The sequence below is a fragment of the Lepus europaeus genome, chromosome Y (assembly GCF_033115175.1).
Source record: "Lepus europaeus isolate LE1 chromosome Y, mLepTim1.pri, whole genome shotgun sequence".
Lineage (NCBI taxonomy): Eukaryota > Metazoa > Chordata > Mammalia > Lagomorpha > Leporidae > Lepus > Lepus europaeus.
The window spans coordinates 23417452-23432449 of NC_084851.1; the positions used below are offsets into that span (position 1 = coordinate 23417452).

The 14998-nt window shown below is 36.6% G+C and overlaps 1 pseudogene; it reads right to left on the minus strand.

Moving 5' to 3' along the window:
- Positions 1-12834: 12834 nt before the first annotated feature.
- On the minus strand, positions 12835-13341 carry LOC133754222 (translationally-controlled tumor protein-like; annotated as a pseudogene).
- Positions 13342-14998: the final 1657 nt, after the last annotated feature.

Below are 14998 nucleotides of genomic sequence, written 5' to 3' on the forward strand. Positions count from 1 at the left end.
GATGTAAGTACACAGTGACCCCTGTTGCTGACTTAATAATTTGACACTCCTGTTCATGGCATCAATAATCTCCCTAGATTCTAGTCATGAGTTGCCAGGGCTATGGAAGCCCTTAGAGTTCGCTGACTTTGATCTTATTCCACTAGGGTCATAGTCAAAGTGGAAGTTCTCTCCTCCCTTCAGAGAAAGGTACCTTCTTCCTTGATGGCTCCATTCTTTCCACTGGGATATCACTAAAAATTTCTTTCAAAAATGTGTTTAACTTTCACAAAGTTCCTATTTTTTCTTTATTTAGGAACTATGTTATGGGTATGATACTGAAATCTAATTATCAAACACAGGGTCATCCTTTTTGTTGTAGGAATTTTGTTCTTTCACATTTATAATTTAAGCATATTATTCATTTTGATTTAAATTGTTTAAAGTCTGTATCTATGATTTTTTGCATGTTTTTGCAAATATTTTAGGTGGATATTTTTATGTTCTTTAGGTTTGATCTGGGAATCACTTAAGTCATTTAAAACTAGTTGCATCCTTTCAAGTTTTAATTTTATTCTTCTGTGGGTGGTTATGGGTCAGCATTAAATTCTGCATAAATTTTTCCCATTATCAAGGCAAATATATTAGAATTCTAGCACATGCCTCTGGAATGGATGATTCTACACTGGTTAGAAAGAGGCTCTATCTTCATCTCTATTAGCACTGATATTGTTTGCTGTGATTCCATAGATCCAGTGGTCATCTTTCATGCATGTCCTGACCAGTCCTCAGCTACAAAACTCCAGGGTACCCCTATTCACCTCGGGTCTACTCAGTGTGCACATAATTCCTTTTTGGGAGCCCATCTTAAATCTGCTTTCATTTTCATTTCACTGATTGTAAATGTTGCTTTTTTTAATTTTGGATAATGCATATATTCTCTATCATAAATGACTTTTGTGAATATTTTCTCTCATTTTTACCCCTTTTTCTTGACATTGTCTGTCAGAAGAGATGTTTCTCATTTTCATGATGTCCAGTTAGTAATCATTTATTTCATGGATTATGCTTTCAGTGTTGTATCAAAAACAGCATCACACCCAATATTACCTTAATTTTTCTGCAAAATTATTTTCTCGGTGACTAATAATTTTGTTTTCTTGTGGTTGGATGTATAACCCACTATAATATTTAAGTTAATTTTTGTAAAATATATGCATAGATTTTCATTGTATTATGTGTTCAATGTTTGTAGCAAGGTTATCTCTGATCCATTATTTTGCATTCACTCCTTTGTTATTTACCTACTACCTATACTTGGAAAGGTCAATTCTGGGTGTATATTCTGATATTTATCTGTTTGCAAGTTCTTTCATCAATATTGCACTGTCTTGGCTAACATTCTACTAAGCACTGAAGTTGAATATTGCTGATTCTCCAAGTATATTCTTCTGGTTCTTTAATGAGTTGAGTTGGCTATTCTGTAATGCTGGATTTTCTACATTAACTGTAGAGTCAGCTTTCAATTATAAACACAACATCAATAGCTAATATTTTAGTTGGGTTTACATTTGATCTGTATATCACATGGAGAAGGACTAATAATCTTGGTTATATTGGGCAGATCATAGAATATATCTCCAAATATTGAATTCTTTGCAACAACATTCAGCAAAGGCTTATGAGTTCCCTCATATAGAACTTCTGCATATTTTGTTATACTCTACCTACATTTATATGATTTGTTAGAATTATACCAAGATATATCTTTGGGGGGTTAATGTAAATGTGTGTTTTTCCTTAAATTCAATTAGTAGGAAAGAAACTGAACAAAATTATGTATAATCTTGGTATGATTGATCATTGATTCAAAGAATAATTGAGTTGATCATTTATAATTTTTCAGATCAATAATTATGTATCTTATTACTGTTTTCCATCTCAATATATAGGCATTACATTTCCATTTTTCATCTTATTGCATTAGCTAGGATTTCCAGGAAGATGTTTACAAGCCATAGTAAGAAGGAATTTGCTTGCCCTGTTACTGATCTTAGAAAAATTTACAGTTTTCAACCATTGTCTTTGATGCTAGTTGAACTGTTGATGTAGAGCTTTCCTTTAATCAGATTGAGAAAATTCACCCTCCATTCTAGTTTGCTTGACGTTTTCATTTTTTATCCAACTGTTTATTTCATATTGGTATTGAATTTTGTCCAGTGTTGGAGAAGAACAGAGACATCCTAGTACAGGAAGCTCACAGAACCCCTAATAAACATGATCAAAAGAGATCCTCATCACAACACGTCATAATCAAACTCACCACAGTGAAACACAAAGAAAAGATCCTATAATGTGCAAGAGAGAAACGCCAGATTACTCTCAGAGGATATCCAATTAGACTCACAGCTGACTTCTCATCAGAAACCCTACAAGCTAGGAGAGAATGGTGAGATATAGCCCAGGTACTAAGAGAGAAAAACTGCCAGCCCAGAATATTATATTCTGCAAAGCTCTCATTTGTGAATGAAGGTGAAAGAAAGACCTTTCACAGCAAACAGAAACTGAAAGAATTTGTCGCCACTCATCCAGCCCTGCAAAAGATGCTTAAAGATGTGTTACATACAGAAACACAGAAACATGGTAACCAATATGAAAGAAGATATAGGAAGGAAACCTCACAGCAAAAGATCACAGGAGTCTCAAACTATATATTAGAAAAAAATCTGTGGCAAAGGACAGGGCAAAGTTACTCCTTCTCAATAGTCACATTGAATGTTAATGGCTTGAACTGTCCAGTTAAAAGACACCAATTGGCTGATTGGGTTACGGAACAAAACACATCTTTTTGCTGCTTACAAGAAACACATCTTTCCAACAAAGATCCATACAGGCTGAAAGTGAAAGGCTGGAAAAAGATATACCATGCCAACAGAAATGAAAAAAGAGCGGGCGTAGCCATCTTAATATCGGACAACATAAACTTTACCACAAAAACTGTTAGGAGAGACAAAGAGGGGCACTATTTAATGATTAAGGGATCCATTCAACAGGAAGATATAATGATTATCAATGTATATGCACCTAATTACAGGGCACCAGCTTATTTAAAAGACTTGTTAAGGGACTTAAAGGGAGACTTGGACCCCAATACAATAGTACTGGGGGACTTCAATACTCCACTCTCAGAAATAGACAGATCAACAGGACAGAAGATCAACAAGGAGACAGTAGATTTAAATGACATATAGCCCAAATGGATCTAACAGATATCTACAGAACATTTCATCCTACATCTAAGGACTTTACATTCTTCTCAGCAGTACATGGAACCTTCTCTAGGATTGACCACATACTAGGCCATAAAGCAAGTCTCAGCAAATTCAAAAGAATTAGAATCATACCATGCAGCTTCTCAGACCACAAAGGAATGAAATTGGAAATTAGCAACTCGGGAATCCCTAGAACACGTGCAAACACATGGAGGTTGAACAACATGCTCGTGAATGAACAATGGGTCATAGAAGAAATTAAAAGAGAAATCAAAAATTTTCTGGAAGTAAATGAGGATAGAAGCACAACATAGCAAAACCTATGGGATACAACAAAAGCAGTGTTAAGAGGAAAGTTTATATCAATAGGTGCCTACATCAAGAAATTCGAAAGGCACCAAATAGATGAGCTTTCAAGTCATCTCAAGGATCTAGAAAATCTGCAGCAAACCAAACCCAAACCCAGTAGGAGAAGAGAAATAATTAAAATCAAAGAAGAAATCAACAGGATTGAATCCAAAAAACCATTACAAAAAATCAGCCAAACAAGGAGCTGGTTTTTTGAAAAGATAAACAAAATTGACGCCCCATTGGCCCAACTAACTAAAGAAAGAAGAGAAAAGACCCAAATCAATAGGATCAGAGATGAAAAGGGAAACATAACAACAGACACCACAGAAATAAAAAGAATCATCAGAAATTACTACAAGGACTTGTATGCCAGCAAACAGGGAAATCTATCAGAAATGGACAGATTCTTGGACACATACAACCTCCCCAAATAGAGCCAGGAAGACATAGAAAACCTAAACAGACCAATAACTGACATAGAAATTGAAACAGTAATAAAGGCCCTTCCAACAAAGAAAATCCCAGGACCAGATGGATTCACTGCAGAGTTCTACGAGACATTTAGAGAAGAACTAACTCCAATTCTTCTCAAACTATTCAAAACAGTCAAAAAAGAGGGAATCCTCCCAAATTATTTCTATGAAGCCACCATCACCTTAATTCCTAAGCCAGAAAAAGATGCAGCATTGAAAGAGAATTACAGACCAATATGCCTGATGAAAATAGATGCAAAAATACTCAATAAAATTCTGGCCAATAGAATGCAACAACACATCAGAAAGATCATCCACCCAGACCAAGTGGGATTTATCCCTGGTATGCAGGGATGGTTCAACGTTCGTAAAACAACCAACGCAATACACTACATTAACACACTGCAGAAGAAAAACCATATGACTATCTCAATAGACACAGAGAAAGCATTTGATAAAATACAACACCCTTTCATGATGAAAACTGTAAGCAAACTGGGTATGTTCAAGATTACTAGCAATCAGAGAAATGTAAATCAAAACCACAATGAGGTTCCATCTCACCCCGGTGAGAATGGCTCACATTCAGAAATCTACCAACAGCAGATGCTGGAGAGGATGTGGGGAAAAAGGGACACTAACCCATTGCTGGTGGGAATGGAAACTGGTTAAGCCACTATGGAAGTCAGTCTGGAGATTCCTCAGAAACCTGAACATAACCCTACTATACAACTCAGCCATCCCACTCCTTGGAATTTACCCAAAGGAACTTAACTTAATTTGGCTAATAAAAAAGCCATCTGCACATTAATGTTTATTGCAGCTCAATTCACAATAGCTAAGACCTGGAACCAACCCAAATGCCCATCAACAGTAAACTGGATAAAGAAATTATGGGACATGTACTCTATAGAATACTATACAGCAGTAAGAAACAATGAAACCCAGTCATTTGCAACAAGATGGAGGAATCTGGAAAGCATCATGCTGAGTGAATTAAGCCAGTCCCAAAGAGACAAATATCATTTGTTTTCCCTGATCAGTGACAACTGAGCACAAAAGGGGAAACCTGTTGAAGTGAAATGGACACTATAAGAAACAATGACCTGATCAGCTTTTGTCCTGACTCTAGATGTACAATGTAATACTTTATCCATTTTAGTATTTGTTGTTGTTATTGTTGTTCTAGTACTAGTGGTTGAACTCTGTAATTAACACACAATTATTCTTAGGTGTTTAAATTTTAACTGAAAAGTGATCCCTGTTAAATTTCAGAGTGGAAAAAGAGAGGGAGGAGATGTACAATTTGGGACATGCACAATCAGACTTGCCCCAAATGATGGAGTTAGAAATGTGCCAGGGGATTCCTACACAATCCCATACAGGTGGCATGTCCCAATGCCATCTCACTAGTCCAAGTGATCAATTTTAGTTTACAACTGATCGCTCTGATAGGTCTAAGAATCAAAGGGATCACACAAACTAGTGTCTGCTAATACTAACTGATAGAATCAAAAAGGGGGAGAAAGATCCAACATGGGAAGTGGGATACACAGTAGACTCATAGAATGGCAGATGTCCTAAACAACACTCTGGCCTCAAAATCAGCCCGGTGAACTCTAAAAGCTTCCATAGCCCTGATAACTCATGACTAGAGCCTAGGGAGATTACTGACATCATGAACAGGAGTGTCAAATTGTTAAGTCAGCAACAGGGGTCACTGTGTACTTACATCCCATGTGGGTCTGTCCTTAATGTGTTGTCTAATGTGCAGTGATGCTATAACTAGTACTGATACAGTATATTTTCACTTTGTGTTTCTGCGTGGGTACAAACTGATGAGAGCTTTACTAATTATATACTGAATCGATCCTCTGTATATAAAGATAATTGGAAATAAAAAAAAACATGGTGTTAAATTGGAAATGGCATATAAAATTAATTAATTTTTTTAAAAAATATTATGTAAGATCTCTGTCTTTAATGTGCTGTACACTCTGATTTAAATGCTATAACTAGTACTCCAACAGTATTTTTTTTTCACTTTGTGTTGCTATATGGGGGCAAACTGTTGAAATCTTTACCTAATATATACTAAACTGATCTTCTGTATATAAAGAGAATTCAAAATGAATCTTGATGTGATTGGAAAGGGAGAGGGAGCGGGAAAGGGGTGGGTTGGGGGCGGGAGGGAAGTTTTGGGAGGGGGAAGCCATTGTAACCCATAAGCTGTACTTTGGAAATTTATATTCATTAAATAAAAGTTTAATTAAAAATATTTAATTTCAATGTAATTTATGTTAATAATTTAATAGTACATAAGAAAACAAATGCATACATATGTTTATATTATTCTAAATATATGTGTATATAAACATGCATCCATAAAAATAATTATATGTGTAAGTATATGTTTCATTTTAATATCCAAAATGAGGAAATACGTAATTGCAGTACACATGTCTCTGGAAAAATGCCTTATATTCATATTTCCCTTATTCTGTTCAGTCTGTATTCACTTTGTCTTTGGAAAGCTTCTATACGGATCATGGCTTTTTTCATGATAAAATAACTTTTGAGAGTTGTATACTTTTTGACAGAGGACCTCCAAAAGACCACAGCAATTACAAAGACTGATAGCAGATTATCTCACAGTTGTTTTGGAGTCAATCAGAGATCAGGAAAGATGCGAGGTAGTCTGATGACCCCAATTGTACCAATGTCACCACCATCCCCAATGACTAGCCAGTCATAGTGAAAGATATTTAAAATTTTCTTAAGGCTTAAAAATTGGAAATATAGAATGCTAAACTCCATGAAATACAGCAAAGGCATTCCCAAGAGGAAAGTTGATAGCAATAAACATCCACACACACAAAAATTTAAAGATTTCATTTACTTATTTGAAAGGTAGAATTACAGACAGTAAGAGGGGGAGATAGAAAGATCTTCTTTCCATTATTTCCTTCCCCAAATGGCTGCAATGGCCAGAGCTGTGCGGATCTGAAGCGAGGAGCTAGGTGTATCTTCCCAGTCTCCCATGTGTGTGCAGGGGCCCAAGGACCTGGGCCATCTTCTACTACTTTCCCAGGCCACAGCAGAGAGTTTGATTGGAAGAGGAGCAGCTGCGACTAGAACCAGCTCCCATATGGGATGCCAGCGCTGCAGGTGGAGGATTAACCCACTGCACCTCGGCCCTGGCCAAAAGTTTTTAATATAAAGATTACAAAGAACTAGATTTATACCACTTATGATGCTTCTGAAAATATTCTTTGACTTAAAATAAAATATATGTGTCAACAGGTAAAGGGACTTATAGAAACATGATAAGAAAATGAACTTGAGCCGGCACCACAGCTCACTAGGCTAATCCTCTGCCTTGTGGCGCCGGCACACCGGCTTCTAGTCCCGGTCGAGGCACTGATCCTGTCCCAGTTGCCCCTCTTCCAGGCCAGCTCTCTGCTGTGGCTTGGGAGTGCAGTGGAGGATGGCCCAAATCCTTGGGCCCTGCACCCCATGGGAGACCAGGATAAGCCCCTGGCTCCTGCCATCGGATCAACGTGGTGCGCCAGCCACAGTGCGCCTACCGTGGTGGCCATTGGAGGGTGAAACAATGGCAAAAAGGAAGACCTTTCTCTCTGCCTCTCTCTCACTGTCCACTCTGCCTGTCAAAAAAAAATTTTTTTTTAAATTAAAAAAAAAGAATGAACTTGAAAGGGCCTCATTTTACATTCAATGAATGTCAAAAATAATTCTTATGGTAAAGCTTAGGAAATACAGGACATTTTTGATGAAGAGAAAGATGTTTGACAGACAACAAAAAATAAAATGATGAAAAGTATAAATGAGTTATAAGAAATAAATACCAGTGTAAAATAAAAAAATATTAACATTTGTATTAAAATATTTCATTCTTGAGTTTGTAATTAGATAAATGTGCAAAATATGTCACTATGATATTTTATTTCTAATAACCAAGTTAATGAATATAATAATTAAAAAGAAGATTATAGTTTGGAAAAAGACTAGATAAACAAACCAAAAATACAAAGAGAAAATAAGAGAGAATTCTGTTTCATCAAATAAAAGATAGAGGACAAAAAGAATTCAAACAAGGCAATATATAGGAAGAAATAAGCTAATTTAATGAATATAGTAAGTTGTGCATTAAGAATAAGTGACCCTCAGAAGGTGGACATGATGATGCAGTGGGTTAAGCTAGTGCTTGGTACATCAACATTCGATATCAGAATGCCTGGTTTGAGCCCCAGACAAGCCATTCCTCTGATATAATTTCCTGAAAATGAACATGAAAGGCAACAGCTAAGACCTAAATTCTTGGGTTTCTCCTGCCAGTTCTAGGGACCTGAATGGAGTCTCTGGCTCTGTGCTTTAGCCTGGCACAACCCTGGCTGTTGCAGGCATTTTAGCATGTATAATATATGTCTTTGCTTCTCTCTCCATCACTGAGCCTTTTAAGTAAATAAATCATTAAAAGCAAGTGATTCTCCGATATAATGAAAACCATATATAGTCATACAAATTCCAAAAGGGATGCCACAAAATATCACATCATAAATAAGTACACATACAGATTTTATGATTCATTTATTGATTATATATGATCAAAATTTATGCCATCATTCAGAAACATAAAAATTGTTACAAGAAATCTGTAACTAATTGTTCTGTTATTAGATAAAAATTCTAAGTATTTTAAGACTCAATATTATAGTACTTAGATTGATACAATTTAATCTCAGTCCATACTAAGAAGAAGGAGACATAATTTTTTACTTGACTGGACTGTATATTAGATCAAGATTCTATGTGCAGTTATTATTAGTTTTTTTTTAAAAAAAAACTAACAAAGATGTAACTGAGTGTTCAACTGCAGTTTTAAACAACAATATAGACAAAATTCTTGGAAATTTAATCCTTTAGATGCTTATCCAACGTTAATGAATGAATTTTTGAGAAAAGACGTATATGCAAAAGGATAACCGAGATATTCGCATTGTGAAAACATGGTACCTCACATGCTCTGAAATAGTTAATGTAGTATATTAAAATTGGAAAAGTTACCATGCTATATTCATAGTTAGAAAATGACTATACTTTTTATATCAACCTTTTATATACATAAATATCAATATTTCATGAAATAACATTAAATTTACTAAGTATCAATATTTACTAGTTTCAGAAATACTTAAGCTTCTAATTAAGTTTTTTTTAAAGATTTATTTATTTATCTGAAAGGCAGAGTTAGAGGTAGAAAGAGACAGAAAGAAAGGTCTATAATCTGCTGGTTCAGTCACCAGATGGCTGTAATGGCTGGAGCTGCACTGATTCAAAGCCAGGAGCCAGGAGCCAGGAGCTTCTCCTGGGTATCCAGTGTGGGTGCAGGTCTCTAAAGACTTGGGCTATCTGCTACTGCTTCCCCAGGCCATAGCAGAGAGATGGATCAGATGTGCAGCAGCCAGGATTCAAACTGGCACCCATATGGGATGAAGACACTGCAGACTGGGACTTTAACTTGCCATGCCAGCCCCCCTACTTGACTTACTTCAGCTTGCATTCTGCCTCTAATTCAGGTTCCCTGACTCAGGGCCATGTCCACTGGGGAAAACAACCACTTCTCCTGTGTAGAATTGGAGGAGGGGACATTTTCCTGATTTACAGATGCAGTACTGTTTCACTAGACTTTGACACCACAGGAGAACAAGTGGGGATGCCACCAGGAGTCTCCTGAAGCAATAGGGATAGCTTGAGAAATCAGATGTGGCTTGTACATGTTTTATTTTTATTTGTTGACAAGGACTGAGATAAAAACCTGTCCAGGCAGGCCTGACTTGGAGAAATTAGTCCATAGGTGAGAGGAATGGAACCCAGCTGCTCTCTGCTGTCTCTAGATACCTGGAAAGTTCACTTTTCCCTGAGTTTGTTCCTACTTCTAATGATTCCAAGCCCAAGGCTGTCCTGCTTCCACAAGAGAAATGACAGTTATGGGCCTGGAGGGATATGAGCTGATGCCATCCCAGCCCTATAAGCACATCTTGGGGATTCATCTCATAATGGATTAACATCAGAGACTTAGCTGGATGAGTATCTGTTTCATGTACAGAATGAGCTCCAGGAGCAGTTGAGTTCTATAGGAAAGCAGGCATCTTTGCAGTGCAACATTAGGATAAGTCTCTGCTCACGTTATCAATCTTACATGTTACTCCACCTGAAATTATCAACATTGTGGATTGTATAAGGCCCTAAATTAATAGGTTTGGAAAAGTATATTTGTGATTTTTGGTGTACTTGAATTGGAACTATACTAGATTTTCAGTATGATTTAGTGATGTTTATTTTGTTCTCTTAATTTTTGAACTATTGTAAGATATTTCAGAATTTTAGGATGGTTTCACCTCATGGCCCTATGAACCGTGCAATATTCTTAATATTAAACAATAATGAATTTAACAGGTGGCCATGCAAAAAATCCATTACAGTGATTGCTACTAACAAGAAAGTTATCTAGAAATATTTTCTATTGTAGATTAAGTATTTTTAAAAATTGTTAGTCTGGGTGAAAAATATTTAAAAAAACATAAGTTCCAATGCATCCTTAAAAAAGTTACTTTAGTATTTAGTTTTTTAAATAAACATTTTAACACTGATAAAAAATTAAAAATTTTTAAAGAAATCAGAGAAAAATAATTTATAACACGTGAAGAAAATAGTGTTTAAGATAAAAAATATTCCCTACCATCAACATTTCTGATGTCCTTCAAAAGATTTGGGTTGCATTTGTTTTTAAAATTTTTATGTATAAAAAGTCCCTCCTCGGCAGGCGCTGTGGCTCAACAGGCTAATCTTCCACCTGTGGTGCCAGTACCCTGGATTCTAGATCCAGTCAGGGTGCCGGATTCTGTCTCGGTTGCTCCTCTTCCAGGCCAGCTCTCTGCTGTTGCCTGGGAGTGCAGTGGAGGATGGTCCAGGCCACTGGGCCCTGCATCTGCATGGGAGACCAGGAGGGAGCACCTGGCTCCTGGCTTCAGATCAGCACAGCACACCGGCCGCAACACATCAGCCCATCAGTCGTAGTGGCCACTTTGGGGGTGAACCACCAGAAAAAGGAAGACCTTTCTCTCTGTCTCTCTCTCTCACTGTTTGACTCTGCCTGTCAAAAAAAAAAAAAAAAAACCTGCATTCATGCCCTAGGGAGGGTAATATTCAAGTACCAACATGGGCCTGATTAGGGAACTTAGAGCATTTTCCATTGTTTTATAAATTTGTCATGGTGGGGTTGCTATGGCTATGAATTCCATATCAGTGCAATGTACTGGGTGAGGGCATGTTATTAACTCTTAAAAACACAGTTTTATCCTTTCCTGGTGTCTACTTGATCCTGGTGGTTTAAAAAAAGTGCAATTTCATGGACGATTTTTGTGTGTCCCCAGCTGTTACCTTGTTCTGCTATATTTTTTGTCTCCCAATTCTGTGGTGACACTTTTATTACTTATGATTTTTCTCAGTGCAACTAGGAATTCAATCTTTGAGATTGCATATTCCTCATCAGTTCTGTGCTATATCTGCATTAAATTAAGTTTCTAAATAGATGACACATTGCATTCATTCAATGCTATTAGATGCTTGTCCTGTTTATTCTTCTAGAATTTGTCCATCTTTAAAAAACTATTTTTGTGAAACTAATCATAGTGGAAAGGATTTTTTTTCCTAATTGAATATGCAAACTGACTCATTTTATCAATGAACACAATTAACCTACTCCCCATGATTGGTTTATCACAAATTCTGCATTATTTTAATATTGTCAATGTCATAGGTCAAGTTGGTAATAAGTATGGTAAAATTTATAGTGAAGACAGCATTGTTAACATAATAAAATAGTAAATTATATCTTATATACTTATATTCTTAAATCTACAGGGACTATACACATCACTGTACATTCATTAGTCAAATATTCCTGAAGTTACCACTCATGATATAACAATATTTTAATAATTTATATTTTCATAAAGATAAGAAAAGATGCTTTATAAAAATTATGTTTCTTGAGGAAACCAGTGTGGTGCAGAGAGTTAAGCTGATGCTGGGACATTTTCATCCTTTATCAATGTGTTGGTTCATGTCCTGTATACATGCTTCTGATCCCTTTGCCTCCTGCTTCTGGTGCAACTAGGCAGCAGCAGATAATGGCTCCAGTACCTGGGTTCCTGGCACACAAATGAGAGACTGGAATGGAGTTCCTCATCCTATTTTTGACCAGTTTTCTTGGGCATCTCTGGGAGTGACCAGTGAATGGGAGATGCCTGGCTCTCTCACTACCTCTGTGTGTGTGTATGTGTGTGTCTGTATTTTTGACTTTTGAGTAAATATTTTTTAAAACATACTTTGTGTATCAAGTAGCCCTTGAGTTTATATAGATGGCATCTTTTTGTCATACTGCTTCTGTTTTATGTACATACCTAATCTAAGCCCAAAGATTTCATCATTAGCCTTTTGGTTCCTAGTCTATTTATCTATATTATTTGAGTTAAAATGCATATAATTTTTAGACAACCTACAAGACAATTTTCCCTTAAAAACAATGCCTTCATTCCAAGTAAATCACGGCCAAAATAAATGAAGGTCTCGAGATAACATCAGTCCCATTTCCTGTAAATCCTGGTGTTATGTGGTTAACAAGCAGCAGCCAGTTATGATGAGCAGTGATAGATCCAAAGTACTTGCCAATTTTGTTAACATTTTTCCATTTCTAGACCACTCTAAAAGAAAATCATAAATGGGGTCATCCCATCCTCACAGTAGTACCAGCAGAGCAACCATGCCAAGTGGATTCATGTTTTTACCCAAATAGAACTGGTAATTTTTGAAATTAGCAAGGATGTGTTTGATTTGTTGTGCATCCTCTGTCATACAAGGTTTTACCCTTTCTAGTCTCTGTTCTTCAAACTTGCCTTTGATTGATTCTAGGTAATCTTTAATATGCTTCTTGAAGGATTCTTTTGTGAATCTGGTTTCCTGCAGGTGATGTTTCATGACAACATCAACACCAGTGATTACTGTGCTTCCAGTACCTTTGCCCTCAGGGCCTTCAGAAGAGACATTTATGCAAAGCAAGGAATCATCATTGTTACTCTCTGCCCACTGGCCATTTTCCCCTCCACCTCCAGGCACATCTTGCAAATGTTATAGAACATCTCATTGTCACTGATGAGGTCCCAGTAGATAAGCATGATGCCACCTGGAAGAAGAGGACAGCGGTGCTAGCTTTCCAGGAACCTGGAGCTCTGGGTGAGTGTGTTGCAGCCAGAACAGCCCTCAGGGTTAGTGTGGGAGAGGGCCAAAAAGTCCAGGTTCATTTAATTGTGGTGTTTTCCTCACCATGATGCAAAATGAAGTGAATATTTTGATATATAAGATGAAAGGCAGGATAAAGAAGGTGAATGTTGCCCACACTTTCTGTCTTCTTAAAATGCTCAGAGGCTGCACTCTCAGCTCCAGTAATCTTCCAGTGAGAACTGAGCTGTACATTGATATGTTTAAGTATTTACTTTGTTTCAAAGGACCCAATTCTTCTTTACACCCTAACCAAACTGTAAGTGACCATCTTCAAACTCCTCTATTTCCTTTCTTACATGTTGACAACATATAATTGCACCTTCAGCGATCCTTCCATGATGCAACTGGAGATTATTCACATAAAATACAGGATACAAAACTAGCTTTAAAATACAAACAAATAGTATGGTATTTTGGAGTACACATATATGTTGTGGATAACTATCAGTTGTTAGATACAGGGAATTAATGTGCATTTTCAAAAGCAATTATCTAAATGATTATATTTCATCTATTATCACTCATCTACAGTAGCCATGTTTTTTTTTCTCACCCAGACTGTATGTTATCAAGAGCCTCATTAGAAACAAATAAGAATTGATTATCTGTTAGAGCAAGTTTGTTTCAGTGCCTGGTGGGCATTTACCAAATGAAGGAAATGAGGTAGGGATAATCAGCCAAATATCACTGTGGCAGGAGAAGAAAATATTGAAATCCTTATCTACTTTCTTTCATGTAATTATGTTATCTCTTTCACCAAACATCTCATAATGTATGAATAGGACTATATATATATATATATATATATATATATATATATATATATATATATATATATATATATATAATTTTCGGTTGCCCCTCTTCCAGACCAGCTCTCTGCTGTGGCCAGGGAGTGCAGTGGAAGATGGCCCAAGTGTTTGGGCTCTGCACCCCAGGGGAGACCAGGATAAGCACCTGGCTCCTGCCATCGGAACAGCACGGTGCACCGGCCGCAGCGCGCTACCGCGGCGGCCATTGGAGGGTGAACCAATGGCAAAAGGAAGACCTTTCTCTCTGTCTCTCTCTCACTGTCCACTCTGCCTGTCAAAAAAAATTTTAAAATTTAAAATAATTTCACTAATATCATACACTGCTTAAATATATAATTGAATTGATTATGATCCTTGAAATGTGGAGACAGTTAATCTTCTAGTCAATATGGTCCTGGTAATTTTTCTGGTGCCATGGGTACAGATACTACACATTTATGGAAAATCAATTATTCAGTTATGATTCATAGTGCTTTTGCTTTAGTAGATTAAGCCTTTGAAGCAAATTCAACAATGACTTTACCAACTCTTCCATGTGCTTTCATTAACTCATGCATGTCCCGTGGTTGTAGAGGAATTTTTCTACTTCTTCCATTCATTTATGAGATCGAGCCATTTCGCACCAGGTCTATGTATGTAGAGCATTTAAAAATATTTACAGAAAAATGCAATTGTTTATCTTGTTGCAAACATGTTTGAAATTCACAAATATAGGAGTCTTCAAAGGGTTCAGAATATGGATGTAGTG